General features: G+C 43.2%; 1 pseudogene; it reads left to right on the top strand.

Moving 5' to 3' along the window:
* The first annotated feature begins 11,911 nt into the window (after window positions 1-11,911).
* Window positions 11,912-12,039, top strand: LOC143986334 (U2 spliceosomal RNA; annotated as a pseudogene).
* Window positions 12,040-16,241: the final 4,202 nt, after the last annotated feature.

The following is a 16,241-nucleotide window of genomic DNA, read 5'->3' as shown; positions in this document are numbered from 1 at the left end:
GGATAGGCGGCACAGGTGGGCACTGATAGGCGGCACAGGTGGGCACTGATAGGCGGCACAGGTGGGCACTCATAGGCGGCATTGGTGTTATACTATAGTAATGGATGCCAATCAGTGCCAAACAATAATGCATGCCAATCAGTGATGCCCATTGTGGGCACTGATTGGCATCCATTATGGGCACTGATTGGCACCCATTGTGCTGACTGGCATCCCTGGTGGTCTAGGGAGGATTACCTTTTCCCTGGTGGTCTGGTGGCGTCCCTGGTGATCCAGTGTGGGCATCCTCGGGGGGGCTGTGCTGATAATCGATCAGCACAGACCCCCCCTGTCAGAGGAGCAGCCGATCGGCTCTCCTCTACTCGCGTCTGACAGACGCGAGTGAGGGAAAGACGATCACCGGCTCTTCCCATTTACACTGTGATCAGCCATGATTGGACACGACTGATCACGTGGTAAAGAGTCTCCGTCGGAGACTCTTTACCGAGATCGTAGTTGCCGGGTGTCAGACTGACACCCCGCAACAACGATCGCCGCGATGCGCGCCCCCGGGGCTCATAATCCTGATCACGTCATATGACGTCCGGTCAGGATTATGAAACCACTTTACAGCCGTCAATTGCCTATAGGGCGGGCGGCAAGTGGTTAAGTATGTAATATACAGTATCTCACAAAAGTGAGTACACCCCTTACATTTTTGTAAATATTTTATTTATTTATTTATTATTTATATCTTTTCATGTGACAACACTGAAGAAATGTCACTTTGGTACAATGTAAAATAGTGAGTGCACAGCTTGTATAACAGTGTAAATTTGCTGTCCCCTCAAAATACCTCAATACACAGGCATTAGACACTGGCAACAAAAGTGAGTACACCCCTAAGTGAAAATGTAAAATATATAGAAATGAGAAAATATATCTATATACATGTGCTTGCATTTATTGCTTAAGTTGATTAGGTACAGTACATACCTGAGTTGCTTATCAGCTGCAGTAAAACAATTACTCCAAGCATGCCATTACACTTTCTATCAAACCTAAAATATTTTCTTGTTGGGGCCTGCTGGAATTTGTTGTTTCACTATAGACAGAGAACCAAAAGTTGTAACTCACAGGAGTAAAATTTGGTCTGTAAAATAGGGTAAAATAAGGTCCCTGCTGCCAATATTTAGGTTTATAACAAATTTACATAGATCAGGGGTCTCCAAACTTTCTAAACAAAGGGCCAGTTTACTGTGCTTCAGACTTTAGGGGGGTCTGGACTGTGCCCAGTGGGCGTAAATAATGTCCCATCTTTGGTATTAGGGGTTGAAATAGTTGGTGTCTGTTTGAGGAATTGTGCCCCATTGCAGATGTCAGTGGGCGGAATAGTGCCTCATTGTAGGGGTCAGTGGGGGGAATAGTGCCTCATTGTAGGTGTTAGTGGGGGGAATTGTGCCCCATTGCAGATGTCAGTGGGCGGAATAGTGCCTCATTGTAGGGGTCAGTGGGGGGAATAGTGCCTCATTGTAGGTGTCAGTGGGAGGAATAGTGCCCCATCGTTAGTGTGAGTCTGAGCAGTAGTGCCCCTTTGTTGGTGTAAGTGGAAGGAATAGTGCCCCATTATTGGTGTCAGTGGGAGGAACAGTGCCCCATCATTGGTGTGAGTGGAAGGAATAATACCTCAAGGGCCGAATAAAGGCAAGCAAAGGGCCACATCCAGCCCCTTGGGCCGCAGTTTGGAGACCCCTGACATAGATGTAAGTGCTGTAATTATTTTTTTTATTTTTTGAAAGAGGGGCCAAATATTCCAAAACACATGTTCTATTTATTTTAAATAAATACAATTCCCTGGGAAATGTTGGTATGTAACACAGAAATGTTCCCCTTTCTTGAATGGCAAAAGTTTTTTTTTAGCTTTTGATAGAGTGGAAAGGGATTAAAACAAATTACCATTGACTTTTATGGGCCTTAAAATTAATGAAAGCAGGCAAATAAAGGAGCCTGAGCTATCTTCCTAAATATGCTGAAATACCACCTGCACTATTCTGGAAACAATAGAATATTTGGCTGCAACATTCAGCATGTACATGTCCGTTTACAGCAATAAGCTACTACTCCTTTTATTAGTCTTATCATTCTAATAGGTATCAAGAAGAGGTCTCGTAATCTTTATTCCAAATTAAGTTCTAACCAGCCCTTTATACCAGGCTGCACAGACTCACTATTTATTCCTTGCCTATACATTGTCATTACGTTTTCCTGACCATGGCCATATTATTCTTTCCTTCCTATTTCCTACTTTTTCCCAGTGGCGGAATTATAGGGGTCGCCAAGATTGCCATGGCGACCGGGCCCCTTGCTGTAGGGGGCCCGAGGGCCCCCTGTACTCTTCGATAGGAGGGAAGGCTGAGAGGAGCTCCTCGATCATCAGCCGAACTGAAATCGGCACTGTGCGGGAGCTCCTCACATTAGGCTTAGTGAAAGCACAGTGTGTGCTCTTTGTCTCCCCCTAGAGTACAGTACCCGGCAGGAAGAGCCAAGGTAAATGTCTGCTGTTTTTCTAATAAGACTATCTACTGTATTTGTGTTTGTATGTGTGTGTGTGTGTGTGTGTGTGTGTGTGTGTGTGTGTGTGTGTGTGTGTGTGTGTGTGTGTGTGTGTGTGTGTGTGTGTGTGTGTGAACATGCTTGTATGTGCATGTGTGTGAGCATGCTTGTATATGCATGTGTGTGAGCATGTTTGTATGTGCATGTGTGTGAGCATGCTTGTATATGCATGTGTGTGAGCATGTTTGTATGTGCATGTGTGTGAGCATGCTTGTATGTGTGTGTGAGCATGCTTGTAGGTGCATGTGTGTGAGCATGCTTGTATGTGCATGTATGCAAGCATGCTTGTATGTGTGTGTGAGCATGCTTGTATGTGCATGTGTGTGAGCATGCTTGTATGTGTGTGTGAGCATGCTTGTATGTGCATGTGTGTGAGCATGCTTGTATGTGTGTGTGAGCATGCTTGTATGTGTGTGTGAGCATGGTTGTATGTGCATGTGTGTGAGCATGCTTGTATATGCATGTGTGTGAGCATGCTTGTATGTGCATGTGTGTGAGCATGCTTGTATGTGCATGTGTGTGAGCATGCTTGTATGTGCATGTGTGTGAGCATGCTTGTATGTGTGTGAGCATGCTTGTATGTGTGTGTGAGCATGCTTGTATGTGTATGTGTGTGAGCATGCTTGTATGTGCATGTGTGTGAGCATGCTTGTATGTGTGTGAGCATGCTTGTGTGTGCGTGTATATGTGTGAGCATGCATGTATGTGCGTGTGAGCATGCTTGTGTGTGCGTGTGTGTGTGAGCATGCTTGTGTGTGTGTGTGTGTGTGTGAGCATGCTTGTATGTGCGTGTGAGCATGCTTGTGTGTGCGTGTGAGCATGCTTGTGTGTGCATGAGCATGCTTGTATGTGCGTGTGTGTGTGAGCATGCTTGTATGTGCGTGTATGTGAGCATGCTTGTATGTGTATGTGTGAGCATGCATGTATGTGTGTGTGTGTGAGCATGCTTGTATGTGTGTGTGTGAGCATGCATGTATGTGTATGCGTGTGTGTGAGCATGCTTGTATGTGTGTGAGCATGCATGTATGTGTGTGTATGAGCATTAATGTATGCTTGTATGTGTGTGAGCATGCCTGTATGTGTGTGAACATGCATGTATGTGTGTGTGTGAGCATTAATGTGTGTGTGTGTGAGCATGCTTGTGTGTGTGTGTGTGTGTGAGCATGCTTGTATGTGTGTGAGTGTGTGTGAGCATGCTTGTATGTGTGTGTGAGAGCATGCATGTGTGTGTGTGTTCATACATGTATGTGTATGTATGCATGTGTGTGTGCATGTGTTTATCAGTGGCGGTGCATCCAAAAGGGTGCACAGGTTCCACCCCCTCTATGACCAATGGATAGATTCATGCATAGCATAGCATGAATCTATCCATGGCCACCGCTGCCACCCCCATATTTAGGTGTCTGGTCCCTTTTGGGGTGCTGGGTGTCTGAATTACAGTGGCAGGGGGTGTTTTTGCAGCACCTGATTAGAGCCATGGGCTATAATAGGCTTCAAAATAGGTGAACTGCGAGCGCCATGCTTGACGCTCACAGTCTACCCAGTTGTGCGGGTCTTTTACCCATCACCCGATTGGCTGAAACGATAGACACAGATATTGGACGCCCATCAGGAGGAGAGGACGGGAGATGAGGATGGCAGTAGCTGCATGGAGGACCCCGCTCATGGCCGTTACCCGCTGCCCCACCAAGACAGGGTAAGTGGCGGGTAGACAGTGAGCGGGCGGTGGGGATTCACAGTGGCAGCATTTGATGGGCACACCAACAGCATTTGATGGGCACAGTAGCAGCATTTGATGGGCACAGTGGCAGCATTTGATGGGCACACCAACAGCATTTGATGGGCACAGTAGCAGCATTTGATGGGCACAGTGGCAGCATTTGATGGGTACACTGGCGGCATTTGATGGGCACAGCGGTGGCATTTGATGGGCACAGCGGCAGAGTTTGATGGGCACAGTAGTGACATTTGATGGTACAGTGGTGGCATTAGATGGTATAGCGGTGGCGTTTGATGGGCACAGTGGCTGTAATTGATGTTTTTTAAATCGGTTCCTTTATATGCAGCCACCCACTTGGGACTGGGCCCTGGTGTTCCACCATCGGGCTCGGAGAAAAGAGCCCTGTCCGTAGGTCGGAGGGCCCGCCATGGTTTCCTGCATTGGGGCCCTGAAGGTTCTAGTTACGCCACTGCTTTTTCCCCCACATTGGTTTTTGTTTTCTTTGACAAATTCTTGCTCAATGTACATGTGCAGAATATTATAAATTAAATCACGCTAATCAGTGCATGAAAATAATTAAAAAATAACAACCACATTAGCAATGCTGAAAAATGTGCAAAAGAGTAAGACTAATCCTGAGATTAGATGAATGTTGTATAAAGTGCAAAGTGCAAACTTAGCAAAAATGTATATTAATTAATGAATAAGTCCATGTGATGATAAATTCATAACCCATATAGTAGAAACCTCCACTAAGTGATAAGCTTTCTTCCGTGTCACACCAACAGTGATAATATGAGACTCTTACTAGATGCTCGGGACCTGTCCTTTGTGAAGTCCTTGTAAACTGTAGGGTAGGATAGATTCTTCTTCGAACCGGAGCCAAGGGATTTGGAGTGAACCGTCTGGCCGATAGATAATAAAAATTGGATCCTGTCTTAATTGGCCATAATGTATGAGGGACCTTAGATTGTAAGCTCCCTGAGGGCAGGGACTGATATGAATGCACAATATATACGTAAAGTGCTGCGTAAATGAATGGAGCCATATAAGTACCTGTAATAAATAAAGATGGTTTTATGCTCTGCTACTGTACAGTTTTTGTATACTTCTTTCACTTATATAAAATAAAACAACTTTACAGTAAATAAAAAAACATGCTTGCAGTATAGCGCACAGATATGAACAGGCTCTATCTATGACATTGCCTTACATGACAAATTTATTTTAGAATCTTCCCACTTTTATGCTAACGCAAGAATCCGTGCCTTAAACTGGAAGCACATGGATGGATGAAATTTGGTCTGTAGAGCAGAGACCAGCCAAGATTTGATTCATGTATGGGCAGGCTGATTGCACCCAAATCGATCCATCGACTGACCTGGGTTCGAATAGCCTGTTGGATTTTTTTACATACAATTATTGCCGGTGGCTATAGCTGCTAGCAGTATTCATTGTACTCTGCCAGCTGGGTTTCCTGTACCCCCCCCCCCCTTCGGCAGAACAAAATAGCACTGCAGGAGGGATTCCTTCATCAACACTGACTGAGGAATCAAGCAATTTTCTTTTCTTCCACCTGTGGTGGAAGGGAAGAAAAGCAAATCATCTACGGTCTGCCTTATGCCTGGTACACACAATGAGATTATCGGACAAATGATTGTCCTTTTTTTTTTTTTTTTTGCATGCTACTCTAATTTTGAAAATGAAGAGTTTACTGAAGTTACGAAAATTCTCCTACGACAGAATAAAAATTCAGAAGTGATGTAATGTGTTGTAGTGTATTTGTATTGTATTTTCGAACAACAACTCTACTGATTAAACGAAAATCGTATGATCTGGTATCATAAAAGAAACATTTTCGTGCTTGTCCCATTGGATAATTTTCACATAAATTGTTGTGATTGGCTCTTGAAAGCTGTGTACTAACAATCAGATTATTGAATGATCGCTTCGAAAGTGCTATTTTTTATACAATTTTCTCATCGTGTGTATGGGCCATTAGAGGCTTTTTATTTTATTTTGATTGAATTTTCTTCTGCCAAATTGTTACATTGTCAATGTTCTGGTGTAACTTTTTAGCAGTATTCATGTGTATAGTGGCTTGCACTTGATTTTCTTTTATACTTTGTTTTTCTACTAATTTATAGCCAGGGAAAACTTAACTATACTCATACAATTTACACTTTTACAGTAGATATTAATAAATGAAACAACGTGCATGATGATGGCCTTAAGCTAGAATTAAGACTTCATTTAAATACAATGTATGTGGACCTTTTGTGCATAAGGTAGTTTATTTATTTACATACATTTCATGTCATCTACTCAAAGTGGATAAAGTGTACTACGCCCCATAGTATGACTTGAATCTATTATACTGACTGCGATAACATTGTTTTGTAAACACCTTCAGGCATTCACTACAAGAACACTCGTTCCTTCTGGACAATAGTGAAAGTTGTCCACTACATTTGGTTACAATTAAAAGGAATAATAGGTGACAAAAGACAGATGTAAAACACAAAACAAAAAAAAGTGTGTCTGCTGCTGACTTTCAAGAAACAAAAATAACGACAGATGTACTTCCAGAGCCTGAAACAGTTTGACATGCCATTTACAGCTCCATTGAAGCTCATACACGTCTGACAAAAAACGCCATGTTTCTGGCAGACATGTTTGGCAACACAATGCAGCCCATTGGTTTCAATGGATCCGTACACAAAAGCATGTAATTATTAGTAAACTAGTGCCACATTTAGATCAGTAAAAAAATATATATATATAAACATCTGCAATACTGGACAGTATTTGATGTGCTTACGCACGTTAATCATAGCTCTCCCTTGAATAGTAGATGACAATATTTGAATTTTTCGCCATTTTGCATTCTGGAAGCTAGAAGAATTTTTCCATGTGTATACACATACCGCACGCACTATATGGACTACACTGTTTTTTTTTTGCACAGGAACCTCTGGCCAGGAAGATCTGGCATCTATACACAAGAAGGCCTCCTGCATACATGCTTGATGATGTACTGCTGTTTCTATGCGGGATCTTGCGGTCAGAGGCTGGCGTAAAGGTCCTGAGTACAAGTTATGTTCCATGCATATGCATATATAAGCGTGAAATTATTCTTCATCCTCTTCTAGATGCCGGTGTTTCAATTTACGGATACTGTATACAACTGTATGTACTTGTATATACATGGTAATTTGCATAAATTACTGCATAGAAAATGTAAAATTTTTACTTTTTTTACAGTTCTGAACATATCATTACATTATGGATCTTTACGGAGCTGTGTGCCATGTTACAATAGCAATACGCCTGTGTTTAGAGCCATACAAAAAAAAAAAAAGAAGCTGCATACCTACAAACGTGGCTACGAAAAAGGGCTACAAATATTTTTTTGCCCATGTAATAGGGCAGTGGTAACTTGTGCTGGCGTTCAAGCCTATTAAAGGCTGGATTGTTTTAAATGCCAAACTGCAGTTCAAGGCACCCAAAATGAAGCATGCAGGATTTTTTTTTTCAATACAATACACTGTAATGAACCATCTTTAAGAAACATATATATTTTCATGCCTGTGTAATTTTCTTTCACTGGGCACTACTTCACACCTAATGGTGAAAATCATTTAAAAAATATATATGGGTAGTTGTGAGAACTTAGGAGGTTACCTACTGTACAGTTGAACTGCTAGATGCAAGAGTTTGGGAGTGCCATCAAAGGGCACCTAATGTGTGCTTGTCATCGTGCACCACTGTGTAAATGGCTAAATATGAATGAGCACCTTTTGCAATCCTATACATCATCTTTTGTTCCTGAAAATGGAAGCATTTGGTAGCAATTATGATAGGTATGGTCTCTTTTGGGCAAAAGGTTTTTATCCAGGTTGGAAATTTCAGTTTAAAGTCTATGGCCTCAACTAAGGCCTCATGCTTCCGGGAGGTTATGCCCACACATTGTAAACACGGGCATTTTGAGGCATCCAGGAGGCATAGTTGTAGCATACAACCTGCTGTCAGCAGCTTATCCAAATCAATGACAGGCTTAACGCAGCTAGAGTGTGTTCATGGGTTATATGCAGACAGGGACGTATGTAGACTTTCTGGGATGTATGCCTTGACCACAAAAGGTCTATGTTCTGGACATGTAAACGACCCTATATTTGAGCAAGCGAGTACTGTTTGGAACAACATATTTCCGCCTCTCGTTGATCTTGACAGGCTGCTAGTAGAGCGCTGTACATGGCACTTGTGCCTCCAGGGCGCTCCAAGAGGCCAGTTTATTACAGTGTACATCCCTGTGCCTTTTCTGTGTTCAAGGCATATGTCTCCGAATGTCTACATACAGGGCATATGTCCCTGAACGCATATGGCCCTGTGAAGAGGGTGTGACAGTGTACAGCTGCCACATATTTCAGCCACATGTGTGCATGAGGCCAAAAAACAAAATGGTGCCAAGTGTGCATGGAGTACATGACTTGCATGCACACAAGATGCAAACAAGAATATGATGTGCCAGGGTTGGACAAGGAACTGGATCTTAACCATTAACATTTAACATTCATGGGTATCTTGGGTGTTATTTAGCCATTTCTTTGTGATTTATTCAAACGTACATATTCACTAAACCCTTTGCCGGTATGACACTTTCAAATATCTGCATTTCCAAAGGTAAACAAAGGAACATCAGCTGGAAATCATCTTTTATTGATGCCTACCCCCCCACGTTTTTGTATCCTGGGTACATTTTGTGCTCATATGAATGTACAAATAAAATTTGTACTATAGTACAATAGCTATCCCTGTCTTTTTTAGAGTTAAAAAATGGACCAGAAGTGAGGTAACATGTACTTGTATTTACTCCATACATCCAATAATATGACAAAGAAGTACTAATTTTGTTTGTTTTTTTGTTTTTTAAATTTCCTTGCATATGATTGGATGGTTGAAGTGAACACGAGCAATTTTACCCTACTTCACACTTCAGTACACCAGGCCCAGTTTCACCTCATCTCACTTCACACTTTAGTCAATCAGGTGCTTTGTGTTTACAATGCAGATTATGTGTTCACATTTATAATCTTACTCAACAGTTGAATACACAACCTTTCAAAATCCATTTCATCTAATGATAGTAAATTGGAAACTAAAACTCAGAAATACAAAGTAATGAAAATGAATCAAATCTGGTTTATGTATAGACTCTTGCTCATTCCTTCTGGAAGCAGGTTTAACATTAGTATCTCTGGATGTGTGTAAAAATGGCCTAGCTTATTACACCCAGAAATTTGATGGGGTTTGCTGAGAAATAGCTTCAGTGGGATTATGACAAATTAATGAACCTTAGAAAAAGGCATGGCTGTGGATATAGTATACCTAAATTTTGAAAAAGCATTTGACACAGTTCCCCACACACGGCTAATGTGTAAGGTAAAGTCTGCAGGCTTGGAAATATAAATTGGTAAATGGATAGAAAACTGTCTAAAAGACAGAATTCAGAGAGTAGTGGTTAATGATTCTTATTCTGAATGGTCTAAGGTTGTCAGTGGTGTACCCCAAGTTTCAGTGCCGGGACCCTTACTTTTTAATACATTTCAAAATGATATTGGGTCTGGGATTGAAAGTACCATTTCAGTCTTTGCCAATGACACCAAGCTATGCAGTGGAATAACATCCTTACAAGATGTCTCCGATTTACAAGCCAACCTCAATGCTCTGTCTAATTGGGCGACTATGTTTAAAATTAGGTTTATTGTTGATAAATGTAAAGTTATGCACTTGGGGGCTAAAAATATGCATGTATCCTACATACTAGGGGGAGTACAACTGGGCCAATCTATGGTGGAGACGGAGCTGAGTGTTCTGGTAGATCATACACGGAGCAAATTTCTTTCCTGCAAATTCACTTGATTCCCTCATCAACACAGACAGTGTTCATGTGGGAAGCCTTCCTGCTGAGCCATTGTCTTCTCCTAGTGGGGGAAGCTGTCCCTGTTGGGAGAAGACAGTGATTATTGCTAGCGGCTATAGAATATAATTTTTTTTTGTTTAACTAGCAGGTTGAATGAAAGAAATTAGCCAATATCCCCATCGACACATTCAATATGGATGTGGAAATCACGCCAACAGCACTTCCCAGGAGGCAGAACACAAAGATCAGTGTTACTAGCTATAGCCAGTGTCACTGATTGTTCGGGACAAGCAATGATTGAAATTTGGCTGGTTCAGCAGCAAGTGGCCGGATTTCGATCCATGCATGGGTTAGCAAGTCAATCTAGTGATTTGTGTACAACCAGCTAGCCCATACATGGATTGAAATCTGGCCTCTCACTGCTGAACCAGCTGAATTTCAATTCATGTACTGTAAGGCTAGCTTAATCTTTAAACCCCACCTACAACTTGCTGCCCATTCTTCTGCCTTGGGTGCCATAAGTCTTTCATATTTTTAGCAACATCTGATAATTTGTGAGAACTGGCCCCCACCCTTGCCCCAATCCCCTGAATAATGAATGAGTGGTTAGAAATCCACAATCGTACAGGTTTCAGGATGGAGCAAATTTATGTTCATGTGGCAGCCATCAATGAGGGGATTTCCCCTGACTGTAGAGCCATTTCTTCTCATTTCCTTTTGCTGAAACCAGAAGTGAAGGAAAATCTTTCCAACAGGACACTGCAACAAAAAATAAAAAAATACTGCAAACTAAAAAAAAAGTTTGAGGTTACACTCAGGCTTGGTTCACACCTATGTGTTTGTTAATGCTTTCTGCTTTTTACAGAAATGCACTACAGTCCGTTTAACATGGTCTCCTAAGGGACATGTTCATATCTTAGCTTCATAGCTTTTTCCAGCCGCTACATTTTTGGAAACAGTCAGGGACTTTTTAAAAAGGAAAACAGTGCATTTTTGGTTCAATAGACTTCAATGGAGAAGCTGCAGAAAAGCATGTAATGTGTTTTTACCACGATTTTGCTGCAATTTTTGCAGCGATTCGCGTTTTGAAATTTCTAATTCACCTAACAACAAATTTGTGGGGGAAAAAAAACATAAAAAAATGCAAAAACGCAAAATGCATCAAAAAGCATGTCAAAAATGTGTCAAAAACACGTGTGCAAAAATGCACTGCAAAAAGCACTGCAGAAATGAATCAAAAGCAAAGTGCATCGGTGTGAACCAAGCCTCAGTCACTCATACATGTTTATAAGCCAGCACCTCAAGACAGTGGCGTTTTGTTCCACTCCCAGATCTATGCCCAGCTTTAGGGCCCTTTCACACCAGAAACTGCGTTTCTTTCATGCACATTTGAATGCATTTGATGCGCATTTTTATATGCGTTTACATGTAGCTGATGCAAGTTTTTCCATTTGCGCTTGTCCTGTAAGGTCACTTCCTTCTTCTTTCTATGGGATTTTATGGGTGTTGCTGTGCTTTTCTGTGCATTAAAGTATTACCAAATGTGGAACCTGCATTCACAATATCTGGTCTCCCACAGTACACAGAACATGGAAATGCATTTATTTTAGTAAATATAAACCGCTAAATACCTTTTCTCATCACAAGTATATAGCAAGACTTTTATCAGTTCCTAGTTTGCTTCTTGGCCTTTTGGCTAAGATCAAGTGTAGTATCTGTTCTTATCAGTTACCAAGTGGTGTGGCTGTGCTACTGTCCCTGATCTACGGTGGTAGGTAGGGGTGGCGGTGGCTGTAAATCCACTTGATGTAATGGTAACCTGGATGGTTAGTATCAGGAGAAACAGAAACTGGACTGCTCGACAAACTGAGGGCTGTTAACCTCCTCGCGCCCGCCCTATAGCCGAATTACGGCCGTAGAGCAGGCGCGTTCGTTCGGGCGGTCGTCCCTGGACGGCCTGATGTTTACTTCCGCAATGCGCGCCGCCGCGGGCGCGCATCGCGGAAGTTCTGTGTTCGCCGTGTCCCCCGGGGACAGGCAAACACAGATCGCTGTAAACGGCCAATCACAGCGGCCGTTTACAGCGTGATCGGCGTGTCCAATGGGAGATGATCTCATATGTAAACATATGAGATCATCTCGCAGCGCCGCTCTCCTTCCTCGCACAGACAGTGCGAGAGGGGAGAGATGAACGGCTGCAGCGGCAGCCGTTCTGATTCTGGAAAAAAAAAATTAAAAAAATGAAATAAAAAGTGCCATCCGCCCCCAGCAGTGCCATCCGCCCCCAGCAGTGCCATCCGCCCCCAGCAGTGCTATCTGCCCCAGTGCCATCCACCCCAGTGCTACCTGCCCCCAGTGCCATCCACCCCAGTGCTACCTGCCCCCAGTGCCATCCACCCCAGTGCTACCTGCCCCTAGTGCCATCCACCCCAGTGCTACCTGCCCCTAGTGCCATCCACCCCAGTGCTACCTGCCCCCAGTGCCATCCACCCCAGTGCTACCTGCCCCCAGTGCCATCCACCCCAGTGCTACCTGCCCCCAGTGCCATCCACCCCAGTGCCACCTGCCGTCAGTGCCACCTGCCCCCAGTGCCACCTGCCCCCAGTGCCACCTGCCCCCAGTGCCACCTGCCGTCAGTGCCACCTGCCGTCAGTGCCACGTGTCATCAGTGCCACATAGTGCCATCTGTCATCAGTGCCACGTATCAGTGCCATTTGTCATCAGTGCCACCTGTCAGTGTCACGTGCCATCTGTTGTCAGTGTCACGTGTCATCAATGCCACTTATCAGTGCCATCTGTCATCAGTGTCACGCGTCATCGGTGCCATGTATTAGTGCCATCTGTCATCGGTGGCACATATTAGGGCCACGTATTAGTGCCATCTGTCATCGGTGCCACGTTTCAGTGCCACGTGTCATCAGTGCCACGTATTAGTGCCACGTGTCATCAGTGCCACGTATAAGTGCCACGCGTCATCAGTGCCACATATTAGTGCCATCTGTCATCAGTGCCACATATTAGTGCCATCTGTCATCAGTGCCACCTGTCATCATTGCCACGTATCAGTGCCATCTGTCATCAGTGTCACGTGTCATTGTCCTGGTGCTTCAAAAGTGTAATAAATAGTCAACAAGTTAGATGTGTAACTTATGTTCCTAGAACACATGATGGCGCTACCTGCATGTTGGGCCTCTCTATGTGGCCAGGCTGTGAAAAAGTCCCACACATGTGGTATTGTAATACTCAGGAGGAGTAGCAGAATTTTTTGGGGGGTGTCATTTGTGGTATACACATGCCACGTGAGAGAAATAACCTATTACAATGACAATTTTGTGGAGAAAAAAAAAAAAATGAAAAATCTTAATTTTGCAAAGAATTGTGGGAAAAAAATGACAACATCAAAAAGCTCACCATGCCTCTTACTAAATACCTTGGAATGTCTACTTTCCAAAAAGGGGTCATTTGGGGGGTATTTGTACTTTCCTGACTTGTTCGGGTCACAAGAAGCGAGATAGGCCACCAGTACATCAGATGTGATCAATTTTGTGCGATTCGCACCACAGCTTGTAGACTCTCTAACTTTCACAAAGACCAAATAATATCCACTAATTTGGGTTATTTTTACCAAAGACATGTAGCAGTATAAATTGTGACCAAAATTTATGAAGAAAAATTAATAATTTGCATAATTCTGTCACAGAAACAAAGAAATATGCGTTTTTTTTCAAAATTTTCGGTCTTTTTTCATTTATAGCGCAAAAAATAAAAACCCCAGAGGTGATCAAATACCACCAAAAGAAAGCTCTATTTGTGGGAAAAAAAGGACAAAAAATTCATTTGGGTACAGTGTTGCATGACTGAGTAATTGTCATTCAAATTGTGAGAGCACCGAAAGCTGAAAATTGGTCTGGGCAGGAAGGTGTTTAAGTGCCCTGTAAGCAAGTGGTTAATAGGTCTCCTTTAGAGAATGCCAGAAGGGTTACCTCCTGATGGGGATGGAGAGGCACTGGGTCTGGCTGAAGGGCCGGGTCCCTGGCCTTCTGGCCAAGATCATGTGTGGTTCCTGTCCTCATCAGTCATGAGGGAAATAACTCTGACCACCCTTTGCCAGTTTGGGGGGTCAGCTATTACTTCCCAAATGTAATTAGGTGGGAACGATAGGAGTGGTGGTGGAGCCTTTTCTTCCTGGGCCTCTCTCTAAGCTCTCAAAGTTCTGATGCCTTCCTGGTGGGGATGGGGCTGCACCAGTCTGGCTGAAGGCTGGGTTTTCGAAAGAAGCCTGTGGTGCATGTTCCCCTGGAGTGGCAGTCCAGGGGTGCCGTAGTTTTACTGTGATGTGGGTCACTTTGAAGTATGGCACCAAGGTCACTGCACGTCCACACTTTTTTCACACCTGCCTCTCGGACCGAGCCTTTTTGCTAGGACCAGAGGATTTTTTTATTCCTGGCCAAAGGGCCGGCCATTGTAATGCACAACGGCACTTTCACTTCCTCTCTCCACTTTCACTTCCTTCCCCCACTACATTAATTTATTGACAGTTTGTCACTTTTTGTCTATTTTTGTTGTACACATTTTGCACGTTTGACTGGTAGGGTGTAGGTCCTCGGGCCTGCTCTGAATGTCTTGTGAGGGAGCGGACATGGCCTTCAGGCTTAGTTTGCCCTCTTTCATGGAGTCTCTTTGGGGGAGCCCCACTTAGTACTTGATTGGGTCTGTCTCGGCAGACCTCCCAAAGAATGGGGTCCGTCTGGTTTCAGCCAGATGGACCAAGTGTAAGTACCTTAGTCCCCATCTGAAGCCCTGGGGGTTCAGGGTTAAGTTCCTTCTCCCTTTAGAGGACTACGTGTTCACCCATTGCATGTTTTGTGTCTCACATTTATGTGTGCACTTTTTTTTGGCACCGGGTGGTGTTTTTGGAGGGTGTTCACACACCAGTTCCCACAACAAAATCAGTTTCTAGTAAAGCTTGTGGGCGGAGTTTTCATTCTTCCATGATCCTTTGTCTGGACAGTGCTGATTGGCCCTGTGCTGATCAATATGCACCCACCCAAGAAAAAGGGAAAACTCTTGCAATACACACCAAACTGAGCATGGGCAGCCTGACTCCTAATGCTCTGTTCTATCAGGAGATGGATTGGAGTCAGTTAAACAGGAGAAGGATCAGAGAAGACAGGATTACACAGAGTTTATACACAATGCAGAGGTTTAATCACTCAGGTTCCACAGTGAGTATAACAAGCATGCTTTACTGCATACACAGACTGATTTTACTGTTTTGGGTTTAGTAACACTTTAATATGCATTTTCATGTTTTTTTGTGCATTTGCTGCATGGAAAAATTCAGCATGCTGTACTTTTTTTGAGGGCCCTTTCACACTGAATGCAGTTGGATGCATTTTGAACTGCACTCCAACTGCATAGACAGTCCAAAATCAGGATAATCCTATGGGAATAGTTCACATCATTGCATTGCAGTTCAGCATAGTTAAAAAAAAGTAGAGCATGCTGTTTTTTTCCGCATCACAAATGCAAGGAACGTGCTACAAATGTGCTTCAAATGTACTTCAAATTCACTGCACCATGCCTCTTTCAGCCAAGAAAGCCAAGCCCAAAAATGTATTTTAAAAACACACTGCAAACTCAGGACTAAACATACGTCAAGTGCATATCAAGCGGGCTTTAAACGTGCTTCAAATGTAAACATTCAGTGAAAAATGTGCAGTTATGTGTAGTTTCTGGTGTGAATGGGCCCTTACTGTACTATATTGTGTAAGGTGTAAACTATGCCCATAGGATTTGGACTGTCAGTGCTGTTTGAATGCTATCAAAAATGCACCCCCCTGTGAATGGCTCCTTAAGCTGGCCATACATTATTCAATTTCCTTTAGATTTCCTTTTGATTATGTAGTGCAAGGGTCTGCCTGATTGCATACAAATTGGAAGTGTTTAGATATTACCTCATATTATCTGGTTGTGGTAAATGTATAGGAAAATTGTATAATGTAT

Source organism: Lithobates pipiens, unplaced genomic scaffold (assembly GCF_037356315.1).
Source record: "Lithobates pipiens isolate NorthernLeopardFrog02 unplaced genomic scaffold, aLitPip1_a1.2 Scaffold_16, whole genome shotgun sequence".
Taxonomy (NCBI): Eukaryota; Metazoa; Chordata; class Amphibia; order Anura; family Ranidae; genus Lithobates; species Lithobates pipiens.
This window is presented reverse-complemented; position numbering and strand designations above follow the sequence as displayed.